Here is a 17,869-nt window from a genome sequence, read left to right as displayed (position 1 = left end):
AATGTACAGTCAGCTATGCAAGCAGAACAATATTTATTGATAAATTTGAAAGAAGCTGTCCCGGAGCCTGTTAGTCCTGGCTTTAATGCTGTGGTACCATTTGCCAGACAGAAACAGCTGGAACAGTTTGAGGGTGGGGTGACTGGAGTCCCTGATGAACCTTGGGGCCCCTGTTATGCACCTGCTGCAGTAAATGTCCTGAACAGAGGAAAGTTCAGATCCACAGATTCGCTGATAGCACAAGTCATTTTTTTCTAGTGGAGCAACAGACTGAATGGACTACTCCTGCTTCTTCTTATCTTCTCAGACCCTTCCACTTGCTCAATGTGCAGATGCTTATGAATCATTAAACAATTTCCTAATTGTGAATGCCTTGTTTCTGCAAAGTGTACCACAATCCCTTCGTCCTGAAGGGATTTGCACCATTGACCATTATCAATGACCAGGAGCCGTGAATCCTAGGGAATAAGGACTCAGTCTGCTTCCCCGGCTGCTCAGACCAAAGTGCTCTGCAACCTCAGCAGCTAAGTATAAATAGCCAGGAACTAAAGTACCAGGACAGCCGTGGAAAATACCAAATTCCAGATCTGTCCTGGGGCCAGTACATATGTGTTATCACAGTGCCTCTACTTTCTTGGAGGCTTAGATGATTCAGCATGTCATCAAAAACTTTGACAAACTTCTATAGGTACAGTGGAGCATATCCTGACTGTTGCATTGCAGCCCAGTGCAGAAATACCAATGTCCAGGAATGGAAAAAACTTCAGAAAGATGCCACCCTATCGGCCTCCGCATCCAACACATTATCCTCCACAGCTTCTGCCATCTCTAAAGGGACCTTTCCACTAAACATATCTTTACACCACTCCTCTCCGCTTTCCACAGGCATCACTCCTTCCACATTTCCCTTGTCCATCCGTCCCTGCCCACTAATCTCCCTCCTGGCCCTTATCACTACAAGCAACCTAAGTGCTACACCTGATCGTACACCTCCTCCCTCTCCTCCATTCAGGGCCCCAAGCAGTCCTTCCAGGTGAGGCAGCACTTCACCTACATATCTGCTGGGGTCATCTGTTGTGTCCGGTGCTCCCAATGTGCTCCCTCTACATTGGTGAGACGTGTCATAAACTGGAGAACCACTTTGTCAAACACCTGCATACCATCAGCCACAAGCGGGACTTGCCATTTACCAAACATTTTAATTCCAATTCCCATTCCTGTTTCGACGTGCCGATCCATGGCCTCCTCTTGTGCCAAGATGAGGTCACCCTTAGGGTGGAGGAGCAACACCTTATATTTCATCTGGGTAGCCTCCAACCTGATGGTATGAATATCTATTTCTCCTTCCTCTCCCTTCCTCTATTCCCCACTCTGACCTTTCACTTCTTCTCACCTGCCTATTACTTCCCCCGGGTCCCTCCTCCTTCCCTTTCTCCTACTGTCCACTCTCCTCTCCTATCAGATTGTTTCTTCTCCAGCTCTTGACCTTTCCCACCCACCTGGCTTCACCTATCACTTCCAGCTAGCCCCCTTCCCCTACCACCCCCCCCCCACGTTTTTATACAGGCATCTTCCCCCCTTCCCTCTCAGTCCGAAAGAAGGGTCTTGCCCCGAAACATTGACTGTTCACTCTTCTCCATAGATGCTGCCTGACCTGCTGAGTTCCTCCAACATTTTGTGGGTGAGTTGATATGTTCCATCACAACCTCTCAAGACACTTCAGCACTGAGATGTAAGTGCTGCTGGACGATTGTCAGAGAGACAGGTTACCACGTTCTTCCTAGGCACCGGTATAGTTGAAGCCTGATTGAAGTAGGTGGGTTCTTGACTTTCACAACTCAGGATGTAGGTATTCATTTTATATTTGCACAGTTTGCCTTTGTTTGCACATTGGTTATAAAGTTAGTCTTTATGTATAGTTTTTCTAGGGATTATATTGTACTTTTTTTTTTGTTAGTGACTGTAAGAAAATGAATCTCAAGGTAATATGTAGTAGCATTCTTACTTTGATAATAAATTTACTTTGAACTTTGAAATATTTTCTGTATCAGCTTGTAGTATTCCTGAAATAAATGCAGAGACGTGTTTGTCTGCATAATCTAGCAAACCAAAGACAGCAGCGAGTGCTGGAGGAAAAGCCATAGTGAGATCTGGAGACTGAAGCCCCTGAGGCAGAGCCTCTCCCACTCTGAGGCTGGATCTTTGACTTCTTGATGGGGAGACCTTAGACAGTCTGCGTTGGCAGCTAAATCTCTACCTTCGTCATGCTGAGCACTGGTGTCCCCCGGGGCTGCGTGCTCTGCCCACTACTGTTCACACGTCCATCATACAACTGTACTGCTGGATCCTGCTCTAACCACATCATCAGTTCACTGATGGCACCACAGTGCTTTGCCTCATCAGCAACAAGGATGAATTGGCATGAGAGGAGGTAGAGCGGCTTGTGGACTGGTACAACCGCAACAACTTGAGTCTCAATGTGGACAAGACTAAAGAGATGATTGCGAACTTCAGGAAATGCAGGTTGACCACAACCTACTGCACATCAATGGAGAGAGTCAGGAACACCACGTTTCTTGGAGTGAACATCACGGATGATCCCACCTGGTCCTTCAACACCACCAACTCAGTCAAGAAAGCACAGCAGCACCTCCACTTCCTGAGGAGATTGAGGAGAGTGAGGCTCACCACCCCCAGTCTAACCACATTCACCTGGAGCATCATCAAGAGTGTCTCTAACTATCTGTGTTCACAGACCCCTTAGTATTGGCAAGGACTCCTCCCATCCATTCCACAATCTGTTTGACACCAAAGGATGTTGTATTTGCATTGTGGCTCTAGTGCGTTTTATTTATGGGTCTCCAACAATTTGCTTGTGTGAATAGCTTATTCATCATTTTCCTATTTGTGATTCTGTTGGAAGATGCAGAAGATCAGCATGGAGATTATTCAGGCCTTAAAACCATTCTGTCACCCAAATTAGAGTCTAGCCCTTCTGCATCATAATGCATTGAACCTATAATAATCTCACTTGTTTGAAATTTTGAAACTTCTGTATTTTGGAGTTTTTAATTGAACTTGGCTTCTACCGTCTTTTGAAATGAACTTCACATTCCTACAACCCAAGAGAATTCACTTCTTGCCCTTTCCCAATGTTCCCTGAATGGCAGAGTGCATGTCTTAAGACTATGTAACTTTGTTGTGCACTTCCCTCCACAGGAGATGGTGTTACGTTGTGGGGTTGTGTAGCACAGAAACAGGCCCTTCAGCCCACCATCTCCATGCTGGCCATTACGCTTATCTATACTAATCCTATTCACCCTATTTCATCTGTACCCTTCTGTGCTTTGACTCTCACTCTACAATCCCAAATGCTTCAATTATTTTAATATAATTTTAAGTAGCTAGTCAGTGAAGCTTAAATCCCAAAAATTAACAGAAAGAAACAATCTTAAACTTTGATTCAGTGCCCTCATTGTAGGCTTAAAGCAGGAGCGTAGTTAAAACACAATGTGACCGAGTATTCATTGAACCAGGCAATGAATTGTAAAGCAAGAAGCCTCTCAATCTATTGTCCTTTTGCAAGTTCTAGCCTTTCTTGTCTGTAGTCCTGTGCTTCTTTCTATCGACTCTGTTTTGTCAGTTACCACTGAACCTCCTTAAAACAGACAATGGATCCAAGGTCACTACTTGTCACATCCTTTCCATTAAGTTTCTAGAACATAGAACATAGAAAACCTATAGCACAATACAGGCCCTTCAGCCCACAAGGCTGTGCTGAACATATACTTACTTTAGAAATTACCTAGGGTTACCTATAGCCCTCTGTTTTTCTAAGCTCCATGTACCTGTCCAGGAGTCTCTTAAAAGATCCTATTGTATCCGCCTCCACCACCGTTGCCGGCAGCCCATTCCACGCACTCACCACTCTCTGCGTAAAAAACTTACCCCTGACATCTCCTCTGTACCTTTCTCTTCCCAAGTTATCAACTAGTCTGCTAGAAACAAGTTTTATTTTATCAAAATAGTCATAAATTGGGCAGAGAGTAAGAAACTTGTTTTTTTTTGGTAGCAGGGGTGTGTAGACTGAAAGGTATTGAGTTCAAGAGTTAGGAACTTATATTGCAGCTTTATAAAAATATTGGCAGCTTTGGTTCGGACACATCTGGAGCATTACATTCAATTCATTATAGGAAGGGTGTATAATCTTTGTTGAGCGTGCAGAAAATGTTTACCAGTATTAGAGGTCATGTGCCATGAGGAGAGGCTGAAACTTAATCTCTCAGTAGTGGCAGAGGCTGAGGGGAAAGCTGATAGCAGTTTATAGGAATGTGAGCGACATAGACAGAGTAGATAGTCAGTACCTTATTCCCAGGATCAAAATATCTAATTCTAAGGGACAGACACTTGAGGTGAGAGGGAGATAAGATCAGAGATGTATGAGGCAGGTTCTTGTTTTAATATACACAGTGTGGTGGCAGTCTGGAGTGGTGCCACCACTGATAGTCAAGTCAAATATGAGAAGGGCATTTAAGAGGCACATGAAAAAATGGAGACATACGCTAGTGAAGGGACTAGTTTACTTAGGCTTTTAACACCTAGTTTAATTAAGTTAGGCACACCACTGTAGGCTTAAGGACCTGTTCTGTGTTGTACTGTTCTATGTCTGACCCATCATTCATTCACTGGCACTCTTCTACAGCTGGAGCGTTGATGTATAACTGTAACATACGGTTGTAAAGTTCACATGTGATGAGTTAGATTGTAAAAACAGCAAGAACTACAACACCAAGAGAATTCTGAGCGGAGGCCAACAATGTCAGTTTCAGTGCAGCAATAAACGGAAAATCTGCTAAAAGAACCCTTTTTATGAAACTTTACATTGTAATAACAACAACATTAAAACAAGGACACAGTTTCCCAGACACTAAAATTTTACCATCAATTGGACTGTTTCTGCAATTAGTTCAGAAAAAAAAAATTTCTAATCTTGCTAATTCTTGTGTGGATTTTTAATCGATTATCAAATGACTGATCCATTTTTAGGTTAAGGTGTTAAATACAGAATGGAAGCAAGTTTTGAAAAAACAATATTTTTTCATTCTTTTAGCAGTGCTTACATAGCTGTTGGCAAAACCTGATTAATTTTATTAAGTAGAGACTTTAAGTAGTCTCTTGCTAGGCAATGTAATCTCGAACGATCAAAAAGGTCAAAAAGTTGCTGAAAAGGTGCAACTGCATGGTGCTTTACAAATTAAGTTTAGTTGTACTTAATTATTCCATGCAAAAATTTTTAAAAATTTGAACAATATTCTGTGCAGCCATAATGTGCAAAGACCAGTTAGAAATGCATTTTAACAACTTCAGTCAGAGGAACTGTTAATCTCACAAACAGCAGTTTCATGAGCAAAGAAAAGTCTAGAAAACATGGTTCTTGCTACTAAATGACATATAGAATTTGATGTGATTTATCATTGTCCATTACAGCTCATTTAATCATATTTTTATTGGTTTGGGCTTATGTGAGCAAAAAAACTCATCTGTATCATCAACATTTAACACCTTTATGAAGAATCAATTTAAGTTCCAATTGGCCTGGGTCAATTTAAGTGGCTGGACATTATGCTGTTTAATAGTCCTGAACATGCGTTTACTAACTTTGTAAACATTAAAGCAGAATCAAATGTGTAGATATTTAGACTCCAGCAATAATTTCAGCCATTAACTGTGAAATTAGCCTTCTTGTGAAAGGTTTAATTTAGTTGTTGATTTTGAAAAATTTCTAGAACATTTGTGTGCAATCTTTCAGACCAGAAGCACATCAAGGTGTCATATAACACTTTGAAAACACTAAATTAAAAATTAGGAAATTGAGTAGATAATGAGCAAGCAAAATCATGGCTCCTTTCGTTTGAACTCTTTTTGCCTTCAAATGACTATTAGAAAGCATTCAGTCGTGCTGTGTACTTAATTTCACCCTCTGTCAATAACATGAATATATTGAAAAAATGCATATTCTTTGACTTTTAGGCTGAAATTGAAGGTATGAAGCAAAAATATTGACTGGTAGTGCCAATATACATTTATTTCACGGCCTGAGCCTTTTATACTTGAGTGCATCATTCACTAACCTCAATCTTGCAGGAGAAATGGGGCAAAAATCTTAAAGTACAATTGCCACAGTTTGTAGGAGTAAAATCAACAAGGGTATTAATGAGGAAAAAGGTTGCTAGGAAACGACTCAGACTAGACAAGTATCAGAGTACTTCAGTCATATGTCATGACTCGACTGGAAATGGGTAAGGATTCTTGTCATTGACAAGTGCTGATCTATGTTGTAGTTACCCACTACTGCCACCTGGCTGCAAAATGAGTAACTTGCAGCATTCTTTAAGAATTTCACTGTTAATTTCAAAGAAACTTTGAGCTGAATTTATTTTACTCCATCAGTGGGAAATAACAGTCGAATGCACTCTTGCAGTGTGTGACATTAAAAAAATGTAAGAATGCAATGTACAATATTTATCAAATGTGAATCTTCCCCAGACTTATAAGGGAAGATTCATGTTTGATAAAGATTTCAAGAAAAGTTTTAAGCGTGGAACCCAATATTGTTGCAGGACATATTTTCCATCAAGTAGAACGAACTACTGGAATAAAGTCTCAATAAAAATGATCTAATATTTCTATTTATTCATTCTCAGGATGTATGTGTAAACAGCAATACCAGCCTTCCTTACCTACCTCTCATGAGTGCCCTTACTGAACTGTTGCAGTCCATGTGGTGAAGGTACTCTTGTAATACTATTAGATGAAGAGTTTGGCTGGCATTATCCAGGACATGCCCTCGTTACCTACTACCATCAGTGAGGAGGTACAGGAGCATGTAGATCCACACTCAGTACTTTAAGAAGAGCTTCTTCCTCTCTGCCATCAGATTTCCGAATGGTCCATGAATCCATGAATACTACCTCAATAATCATCTTTTACACTATTTATTTTTGTAACTTATATAATTTCATGTCTTGCACTGTACTGCTGCCACAAAATGACAAATTTCCTGACATACACTTAGTTGCTATTTTATTAGGTACCTGCGTGTTTGTTCAAGATCTTCTGCTGCAGTAGTCCATCCACTTCCAGGCTTTAGAGTTCAAAGGATCAACATTTTTTTTTTGTATTCATTGAAGCCCTTCTGCACACCACTGCTATAACTTGTCTTTATTTGAGTTTCTGTTGCCTTCCTATCAGCTTGAACCAGACTGGCTCTGACCTCTCTCATTACCAACATGGTTTTGCCCACAGACTGCCACTCACCGGATCTTTTTTGTTTGTTTTTTGCACCATCCTCTGAAAACTCTGGAGACTTATGTGCATAAAAATCCTAGAAGATCAGTAATTTCTGAAATACTCAAACGACCCCATTTGGTACCAATGGTCAAAGTCACTTAGATCATATTTCAAAGTAAACCTATTATCAAAGTACATACATGTCACCTTACACAACCATGAGATTCATTTTCTTGCGGGCATACTCAGTAAATCCAAGAAACATAATGGAATCAATGAAAGACTGCATCAACAGTACGGACAAACAACCAATGTACAAAGGACAGCAGACTGCACAAATATAAAATAGGTAAAATAATAAATAAATAAACAATAAGCACAGAGAACATGGAAGTGTCCTTGAAAGTGTGTCCTAGGTTGTGGGAACAGATCATTGACGGTGTGAGTGAAGTTGTCCCCACTGGTTCGAGAGACTGATGGCTGAGGGGTAATAACTGTTCCTGAAACTGGTGATGTGGGTATTGAGGCTCCTGTACCCTCTTCTGTGTGGCAGAGGTGAGAATTGAGCATGGCATAGGTGGTGGATGTGCTTGATGATAGAGTCTGTTCTTCTGTGACGGCGCCAGTGTAGATGTGCTCAGAGGGCGTTACCCGTTATGGGCACCGTGCCATGTCTATTACTCCTTGCATGATTTTCTGTTCAAGGACATTGGAGTTTCCATATCATGCTGTGCTACAACCAGTCAATATACTCTCCACTACACATCCACAGAATTTCTTCCCCACGTGATTATAGCCAGATCTGATAAAGTGGCAGAAGTGAGTGATTAAGTCAGTGGAGGGATGATCCTGAATGTTGTCAGGTTTTTGGATCATTTCTGGAAGCAACAATATTCTATGCCTATGGAAATCTAGAGAGGCCTTGGAAATCTGGATATGTATCATTTGCAGGGAGCGTCCAGCCTCATAGCTGTGGCTCCGTGCTCTGTATTCTTGGGGCTGGTCCAGTCTGTGTGAGAATGAAAAATTATGCTACAACATCAATTGATTGTTCAAGATCAAGAGACCTGTTTAAGACACATTAATTAATCCATCAATTGGACTAAATAACACTCAGATTATACTAGCGCATTATATACATTTTACATGTGTTTTAAAGGATTCCTGTTGAAATCCTGATCAGAAAAAAATTCAACCAGTGCAATAAACAACCTGCTGAAGGAACTCAACAGGATAAGCAGTGCTTGTGGGAGGAAGGGAACCGCCGATTTTTCCACTGAAATCCTGCATCAGGACCTGATTGCTTCAGATTCCAGCAACTGAAGTCTCCTGTCTATCATTGGACCAGTGCACTACGAGTATGATTCAAACTTTTTAACTGCAAGGAAGTAGGCACAAATGCTGCCACAAATTGGCTAGGAGATATGAACTAATGGCTCCCTTGGATCATTGATACAGTATCGTCTGCATCAGCCTGCTTGAGGTTTTCATGGTGCGCGTACTTTGCATACTTTGCTGTTTCTTGGAGCCACTCATAACAGCAGGTTCAAACTGTTACAATGATTTCGAGCAAGAAAGATAGGAATGTGCCCACACACACTGATGACTTTTAACTCCTTCCCTCTTTGAGTTTTCCTTCGCTTTTATGTTGTTGCTTCAGAGCTGCCTTGAGGCCAGTAGTTCTCAGGTTCAGGAATAGTTACTTTCCTACATCCATTAGGCTTGTGTACTGATCTACACAGCCCAAACCTGACCTCAGCAATGGAACACTATGATCTTCTTTTCCATGCCCAGGGACCAGTCTCTGTGTCTTTTTTTTTTCCAAATTAGGTCTTGTTTTTGTACTTTTTTTGCTCTCTCTTCACTGTCTTGTGTAATTTATATATAAAATGTGCACAATTTTTTTTTTGCCTGTACCTGTGATGCCACTGAAAACTAGTTTTTCATGGTACGTCAAAAAGGTTGTGAGAGATCTGCTTACCATCACATCCAGTGCAATGATATAGCAGCTACAATTTCTGTATTTAACTAGCCTATTTTGGCCCTGTTTCAAAGCAGCATTCAAGATGAAGACCTCCCTAACAAATTTATGAAGGTAACATTTCCCAAATTTGAAATGAGTGGGGTTTGCTCTGATTAGTTTTGAGTGGTAAGTGCAGCTACACCAAATAGGAGTGAAATCCGAGTTCTAGACAGACTTTGAAAATGAAACAATAGAAGATGTTGTAGAATGCTTGCACCTGAACTTAGAACAAAGCCTAACCACAATCATCCACAGGAATAAAGTCAAACTGTTTCATACGTTCTCAGCAAAAAGGATTCACATGACCAAATGATCATCACTCATTTCAATTCACGATTAAGTATTCCCTCCAGGCAAATGGATGTGAAAGCCTATTGGTTAATCGTCGTTTGTGATCGTATAATATCATGAAGATTCTCTTGCCTGACATAGCACTCAAATCCTTAACTATGGATTAAGAGACTACTGAGCAGGCCAAAATGGTAAGACACTGTGGTCTAATTACTCTGCTACAATTGATAACAGGCTACTATGAGTCAAGGAGCAGGACCGATCAGAAAAATTTAATTGCTCAAATTGCATGATTCTCTTTACATCAGCTATGTAATTGGGAAGACAAGTGGCAAATTAAATTTAGCATTAATGTATGTTTGTCTAAGTAAAATACACTGTGTTTCAAAAGTAATTGGTTTGTGAAAAGTAATTTTTTGTGTAAAATACCTTGAGATATTTAATTGAAAAAGTAAAGTGCATACAAACATAAGGAGCAGGGACAAGAATAAGCAAGATGTCCCCTTGAGCCTCTTCAGTCATATAATAAAAGCATGACTGATTTTTCCTGTCTGTCTTCTGCATTGGTCTTAAATTATCTGATTTCCTTATCATTAAATTATAAAATATCATTTCAGATCATAGTCAATGAATAAGCATCCATCTCACAAACCACTGAATAAAGAGACTTCCCATCTCTGTGTTCATCAGCTCACATTTTACAATGAAAATGTAGCCCTGCTCTTGCAGCCCAAGGAAAAAGATTGAGCAACTACACCACCAAGCCCTCTAGAAATTTTGTATACCTCCACGAGATCTCTCATTCTCTAAGTCTATGGTCATAATCAGACGAAATTCAAAGCAATAAAAGATACTATTCAGCCCAACCAATCCATACTCGTGTTTCTGCTCCACTTAATCTTCCTCTAAATACAATTGCATCAGCATAACTTTTTAATTAAGGTCGGTGTTAAACACACAATTTGCCCTATATGTCAATCCATGGCCTCCTCTACTGTTGTGATGAGGCCACACTCAGGTTGAAGGAGCAACACTTTATATTCCGTCTGGATAGCCTCCAACCTAATGGCATGAACATCAATTTCTCGAATTTCTGGTAATAGCCAATGAACCACCCAACACCACCCCCCCCCCCTTCACCGTTCCCTTTCCATCTCTCATCTTATCTCCTTGCCTGCCCCTCCCCCTTTTCCTTCTTCCATGGCCTTCTGTCCTCTATTAGATCCCCCCTTCTCCAACCCTGTGTCCCTTTCACCAATCAACTTCCCAGCTCTTTATTTTAGCCCTCTCCCACCTTCTAACTCTAACTCCTCATCCTTTGTTTTCCAGTCCTGCTGAAGGGTCTTGGTCCGGAATGTCGACTGTACTCTTTTCCATAGATGCTGCCTACCCTCCTGAGTTCCTCCAGCATTTTGGGTGTGTTGCTTGGATTTCCAGCATCTGCAGATTTTCTCTTGTTTGCCCTAACTGTTCCTGTCGTAGTAGGTGTTACATTCTTATGAATGCTGGGTGAATAATATTCACCTGTATTTCTTACTTAAACCTTCATTCAGATGCCTTTGGTTTTGATCTCCCCAAAACCAGAAACACATTCTCCCGTCTCTAAAGTACAAAGACTTTTTTTAGGCCTCTTCTGACATCTCTGTATGAAGCAGTTTGATCTTTTTTTAACATCAGGCCTTCTGTCTTCCAGTTTAACGTAATGTTATGAAATAAAGTGTAAGTGTGTGTAGGTTTGAATGTTTCTAGTAACTTCATAATGAGGTACCTTATTCACACAAAGCTTGTGTCCCGTCCGCAAACCACTGACCCACCTTGCCACATGTCACCTGCAAACATGAATGTCTTCCTTATTTTTTTTAAGCAGAAATACTCTATGTTAGTAAAATACAATAAGCAGTTACTTTCAAATGTGACAAATCTTAAAGAAAGGTTCTTTTTTAATTCCAAATGTTTTTAACTTCCCTAATTTTTTTTTTGAACCTGTAGGTACAGTATGGTCCTAGCTTAAGCAGACAAATTGGTCAGCATGGATGACCAACAAGGAATCTGTTTCCATGCTGTATAACTCTAAGACTATTTCCAGTTATGGGGTTTGCCTCCATAATTTAAGGTCACAATGGGCTTGAAACCTTTCCTTTGGGATGTCAATCAATATGTAAACTGATAATAGAAACATAGAAAATAGGTGCAGGAGTAGGCCATTCGGCCCTTCGAGCCTGCACCACCATTTATTATGATCATGGCTGATCATCCAACTCAGAACCCAGCCTTCCCTCCATACCCCCTGACCCCTGTAGCCACAAGGGCCATATCTAACTTCCTTTTAAACATAGCTAATGAACTGGCCTCAACAGTTTGCTGTGGCAGAGAATTCCACAGATTCACCACTCTCTGTGTGAAGAAGTTTTTCCTAACCTCGGTCCTAAAAGGCTTCCCCTCTATCCTCAAACTGTGACCCCTCGTTCTAGACCTCCCCAACATCGGGAACAATCTTCCCGCATCTAGCCTGTCCAATCCCTTTAGGATCTTATACATTTCAATCAGATCCCCCCTCAATCTTCTAAATTCCAACGAGTACAAGCCCAGTTCATCCAGTCTTTCTTCATATGAAAGACCTGCCATCCCAGGAATCAATCTGGTGAACCTTCTTTGTACTCCCTCTATGGCAAAGATGTCTTTCCTCAGATTAGGGGACCAAAACTGCACACAATACTCCAGGTGTGGTCTCACCAAGGCCTTGTACAACTGCAGTAGTACCTCCCTGCTCCTGTACTCGAATCCTCTCGCTATAAATGCCAGCATACCGTTCGCCTTTTTCACCGCCTGCTGTACCTGCATGCCCACTTTCAATGACTGGTGTATAATGACACCCAGGTCTCGTTGCACCTCCCCTTTACCTAATCGGCCACCATTCAGATAATAATCTGTTTTCCTATTTTTGCCACCAAAGTGGATGACTTCACATTTATCCACATTAAATTGCATCTGCCATGAGTTTGCCCACTCACCCAACCTATCCAAGTCACCCTGCATCCTCTTAGCATCCTCCTCACTGCTAACACTGCCACCCAGCTTTGTGTCATCCGCAAACTTGGAGATGCTGCATTTAATTCCCTCATCCAAGTCATTAATATATATTGTACTTCTAATATAATATTATATAATATATATAATACTTCTATATCATTTTGAACATCAATGAATGTTTCAACACATTTATGTGAATCTCCACTTACCTTGAGTAGCTATCTTCTTTGGAAAAGATATTTTGATTTACTACATTCATGCATAATTATTGTAAATGTATGACCACAGTTGTGATTCCAGTTATTCTATTTGTAATAATCATGAGATTGTGATCCTCAGCAAGGTTGTTTGCTAATCGCTGCTAACTTAAAAAAATCATTATTTTTACTCCGCTGTTCACCAAGGCCCTACATGATGTAACTGTTCCTGCCTCAGGTGCCAGGATATCCTGCAACCTGGGTACCCCAGATCTACCCAATAATTGCCAAAAAGGCACCCACATTCCAATGAATATCTGTGGCACACCATAATCACACATTCCACTGTCTCTGGTACCTTACAAAAAAAATCACGCCTTTCAGGCTTACCAACAAGTGCCGAAGTGGAATGCAAACCCGCACATCTCGCTAACCACACATCTTCCCTCCTATTCCTTCCCGAAAGTCGCTGCCCCGAAACGGTGGAAACAAATTTAAAATCACCTCCCTCGTCCAACTCCTATCCCACAATTTCTAACATTTCCCTATCCAGCCAACCTAAGATTTTGCTTTACACCTTCCTATATTGGCTATATCTACCTCCAACTTAGCAAGTGCCTGTTTTGCTATATCCGCCCTTTTATTACCTGATGCACCTACACATGCAGGTACCCAACAAAGCTGTACAATTCCCGTACTCTCCAGAGCATACCCCTCGACCTTCATTCCTCCAGCAGTTTCTTATCTATTATCTCTTTTACTTTTGTCTTTAAGACAACATTCCAGCAGAGCATATAACAATAATAATCATCATTCCATCAGATGAGCCCAGAAAAAGGAGATAATTTCTTCTGCAAGTCATTGCCCAGAGATGATGACAAAAATCCAAGTCAGGGATCCAAATAATGACAGAAACTGGTTTTCAGCCAAATATCCAGCAAGTTTTTCTCTAGCACAGCTACTCATGGTGTTGGGATCTGGGAAGATATGGGACAGTGGGAGTTGGTCAAATACCTTCTCCCAAGAGCGAACATGGATTGGATCCATTTAGATGCCAATAGGCTGTGGGTCTGTACATTTCTCCAAAGCTAACTGCAACTTCTCTGAGCTTCTGGGTTACTCAGATTGTTGAAACCCACCCAACCTTCAATACTTAACATTTCAATCTTTGCATGGTGGCTGTGAGAGGATGGCAAGGCCCAGATGGTGGCAGTCTTTGATGATGTGTTACATTCTCAAGGCTTCATCTCATGTATGTACCTTCCATGTTCGTAAGGGATGTGCCCATGACATATTGACTCATAGATATGCCTAGATGAATTTCGGAGTCAGACAAAATGTTTCAGAAATGATTGTTATCCCATTTCATTCTTGGAAATGTCCATTTGCACTGTTCATAACAGCATCATACAATCACAGTTCTAGCGGGTGAACTTAGATACTCATATGGAAAAAATATAACGTATTACCTACAGATCGTATCTAGAAGAAGAGAGTGAGCTTTTAAACAGAGTATTGGGGTTATAATTTTGGTTCTATTGGAATCCACCCATCTATTTGCTGAAAGTTGGTGGAAGCCATAAAACTAGCCCCATTGAATCAGTGGGGTCACAGATGTTTGTAAACTAGTCAGGATACTAGTCAGCCACACCATTTGGGGAAGGCAACAGAAGCTTGGACAATAGATTTCAATTTATGTCTCATGAATAAATTTAACACAAAGACCAAAACAACAGCATCAGGTTCCAATTAGACAAGTGCCTGTTATGGGCAATCCATAAGGTATTCCAACTGCCTTTCCTTGATATTCAATGTTTTTACCACACACACATCCTCCCCCATCAATTTGCTGACTCACTATTGACTAGAAGCTTATCTGGATCAATCACACAAATATTATGACTGCTAGAATAAATCCCAGCTGTATGTCCTGCCTCAAATAACTCCTTATTCTCCAATGCTTTCCACTACACACAGCAGAATTTAGGAGTGTTATGGGGGCCTGAATGACTGCCACACCAATGTATTTAATCCCCCCATCGTGCATTTGTAGGCACTGTAGTAATTCACCAAAGCAAGAGGAAGCAGGTAGATGAGGACAAAAAGTTAAGTTTAGTTTATTGATTAATTTGAGATAACAGTATAGGAGCATGACAGCATTGCAAATGAGAAAGGGGCTAAATCCAGAAATATGAAAGCAGCACCAATTTCACTTCCAACTGTCATACCAAAGATTTGCAGTAGAGCTATCCATGCCTGTGGCCAAGCTGTTCCAGTAAAGTTACAACAATGGCATTTCACCTAATATGGAATATTTCTTGGGCAAGTTCTGGGCATAAAAACAAAGTTAGAATCCTACTAATTGCTACCAGTCTACTACAAATCATCATACAATGGAAGGAATTATTGAAGGAACTATCAAGCAGATAACAGCAAGAACCAGTTTATCAATACCTAGTTTAACCACTGCTCTATACTGAATCTTTACTAAATCCAAATGTGTATTGAAGGCTGAATTTTAAGGTTATTATAATAATGTCAATCTTTGATGTAAGACGGTATTTGACCAAGTGTCACATTAGGAAGTCCTGACAAACTAAAGTCAGTAGGCATCAAGTACAGGCACACATCACAGAAGGATAGTTTTGGTTGTTGCATACCTACTGTGCAGCCCCAGGAGTTATTCAGGGCAATGTCCTGAACCCAAACCTCTTCAAATGCTTTGTTGATAATCTTCCTTCCATCCTGAGATCAGGAGTGCGAATACTCTGAGGACAGCACCAAGTTCAGGTTCATGTACGACTCCTCAGGAAATGAAGTGATCTGTGTCTACATGTAGCAAGATCATGTCACCATTCAGCTAGGGCTAGTGGTAACATTCATGCTACAAAAATGTCATGCAATTACTATCATCATGGAATGTTTAAACCATCTACTCATGTTTTTTTTGGCGTGTGTCTGCATGCGTCCGTGATTATGTCTTTTTCATGGCTTTTTACAAGGCGCAGAGGGAGAGACAGAGAGACTGTGTGGCGCGCCACTTCTAACAGAGAAATTTTTCGCAGTATTTTCTCTTTGTTTTACCAGGTCGAGTTGCGTTCTCGACACTCAACCTGACACGGATGGAAAGCGTACTCGGGGGTGGACCTGACTAGTTTCGAACCCGAGAACCTCTGCTCCCAGGTCCAGCGCCGATGTCAATGCGCCACCAGCCGGCGCTAAACTATCTACTCTTAATACTTAAAATATTATTGCCAAGTTCACCATGACTAACAACCTAAGGACCACCATTAACCAGGAATTCAGCCAATTTTTTTTGAGGATGTGACTAAACACATTGATGAAGGTAGCGCCATAGATGTAGTGTATATGGATTTCAGCAAGGCATTTGATAAGGTACCCCATGCAAAGCTTATTGAGAAAGTGATGCATGGGATCCAAGGGGGTATCGCTTTGTGGATCCCGAACTGGCTTGCCAACAGATGGCAAAGAGTGGTTGTAGACAGGTTATATTCTGCATGGAGATCAGTGACCAGTGGGGTTCCTCAGGGCTCTGTTCTGGGACCCCTACTCGTCATGATTTTTATAAATGACCTGGACGAGGAAATGGAGGGAGGGGTTAGTACATTTGCTGAGGACACAAAGGTTTGGGGTGTTGTGGATAGTGTGGAAGGCTGTCAGAGGTTACAGCAGGACATTCATAGGATGAAAAACTGGGCTGAGAAGTGGCAGATGGAGTTCAACCCAGACGTGTGAGATGGTTCATTTTAGTAGGTCAAATATGATGGCAGAATATAGCATTAATGGTAAGACTCTTGGCAGTGTGGAGGCTCAGAGGGATCTTGGGGTCCGAGTCCATAGGACACTCAAAGCTGCTACGCAGGTTGACTCTGTGGTTAAGGCGGCATACAGCGCATTGGCCTTCATCAACCGTGGGATTGAGTTAAAGAGCCGAGAGGTAATGTTGCAGCTAAATAAGACCCTGGTCAGACCCCACTTGGAGTACTGTGCTCAATTCTGGTCATCTCACTACAGGAAGGATGTTGAAACCGTAGAAAGGGTGCAGAGGAAATTTATAAAGACGTTGCCTGGATTGGGGTGCATGCCTTATGAGAATAGTTTGAGTGAACTTGGCCTTTTCTCCTTGGAGCGACGGAGGTTGAGAGGTGACCGGATAGAGGTGTACAAGATAATGAGAGACATTGATTGTGTGGACAGTCAGAGGTTTTTTCCCAGGGCTGAAATGGCTAGCACGAGAGGGCAGTTTTAAGATGCTTGGAAGCAGGTACAGAGGAGATATCAGGGGTAAGTTTTTTCTTTACTAAAACGCAGAGCGGTGGATGCCTGGAATAGGTGCCAGCAGCGGTGGTGGAGGCAGAAACGATAGATGGGGTCTTTTAAGGGACTCCTGGATAGGCATATGGAGCTTAGAAAAATAAGAGCGCTTGGGTAAGCGTAGGTAGTTCTAAGGTAGGGACATGTTTGGCACAGCTTTGTGGGCTGAAGGGCCTGTATTGTGCTATAGGTTTCCTATGTTTCTATAAATCCTATAGGTACGAGAGCAGGTCAGAGGCTTGTCATTCTGCAATTTAACTCCTGGCATCCCTAAACTAACAACTAACACTGTTAACTCTGCACTATTTGGAACAAAAAAAATCACCTACTTATTTGATACTTCATCCACCATCACTGCACTTTGGCTGCAGTATGCGTCAGCTACAAAATGTACTACAGTTACTCATCAAGGCTACTCCACCATCAACAGCCTTCAAATCCAAGATCTCTTCCACCAAAGATTAGAACTGCAGGTGCAATGGAACACTACTATCTGTATGTTCCCCTCAGATTATACACCATTGTAATTTAGAACTGCAGTTAAATGCCAATAATCCACCTTTGATTATCTGACACTTCCTGGCTCAGCAGGTACTAACTCATCAGCTCCCTTTCATACACTGGGAGCACATTTGCCACATTCCCCTTCATTCAATCAGGCTCTGGATCCCAGGCTCCCTTGAAACTTAGCTGATTCCATTTC

This window comes from Mobula hypostoma, chromosome 14 (assembly GCF_963921235.1).
Source record: "Mobula hypostoma chromosome 14, sMobHyp1.1, whole genome shotgun sequence".
NCBI classification, from domain to species: domain Eukaryota; kingdom Metazoa; phylum Chordata; class Chondrichthyes; order Myliobatiformes; family Myliobatidae; genus Mobula; species Mobula hypostoma.
Note: the sequence above shows the minus strand (reverse complement) of the source record.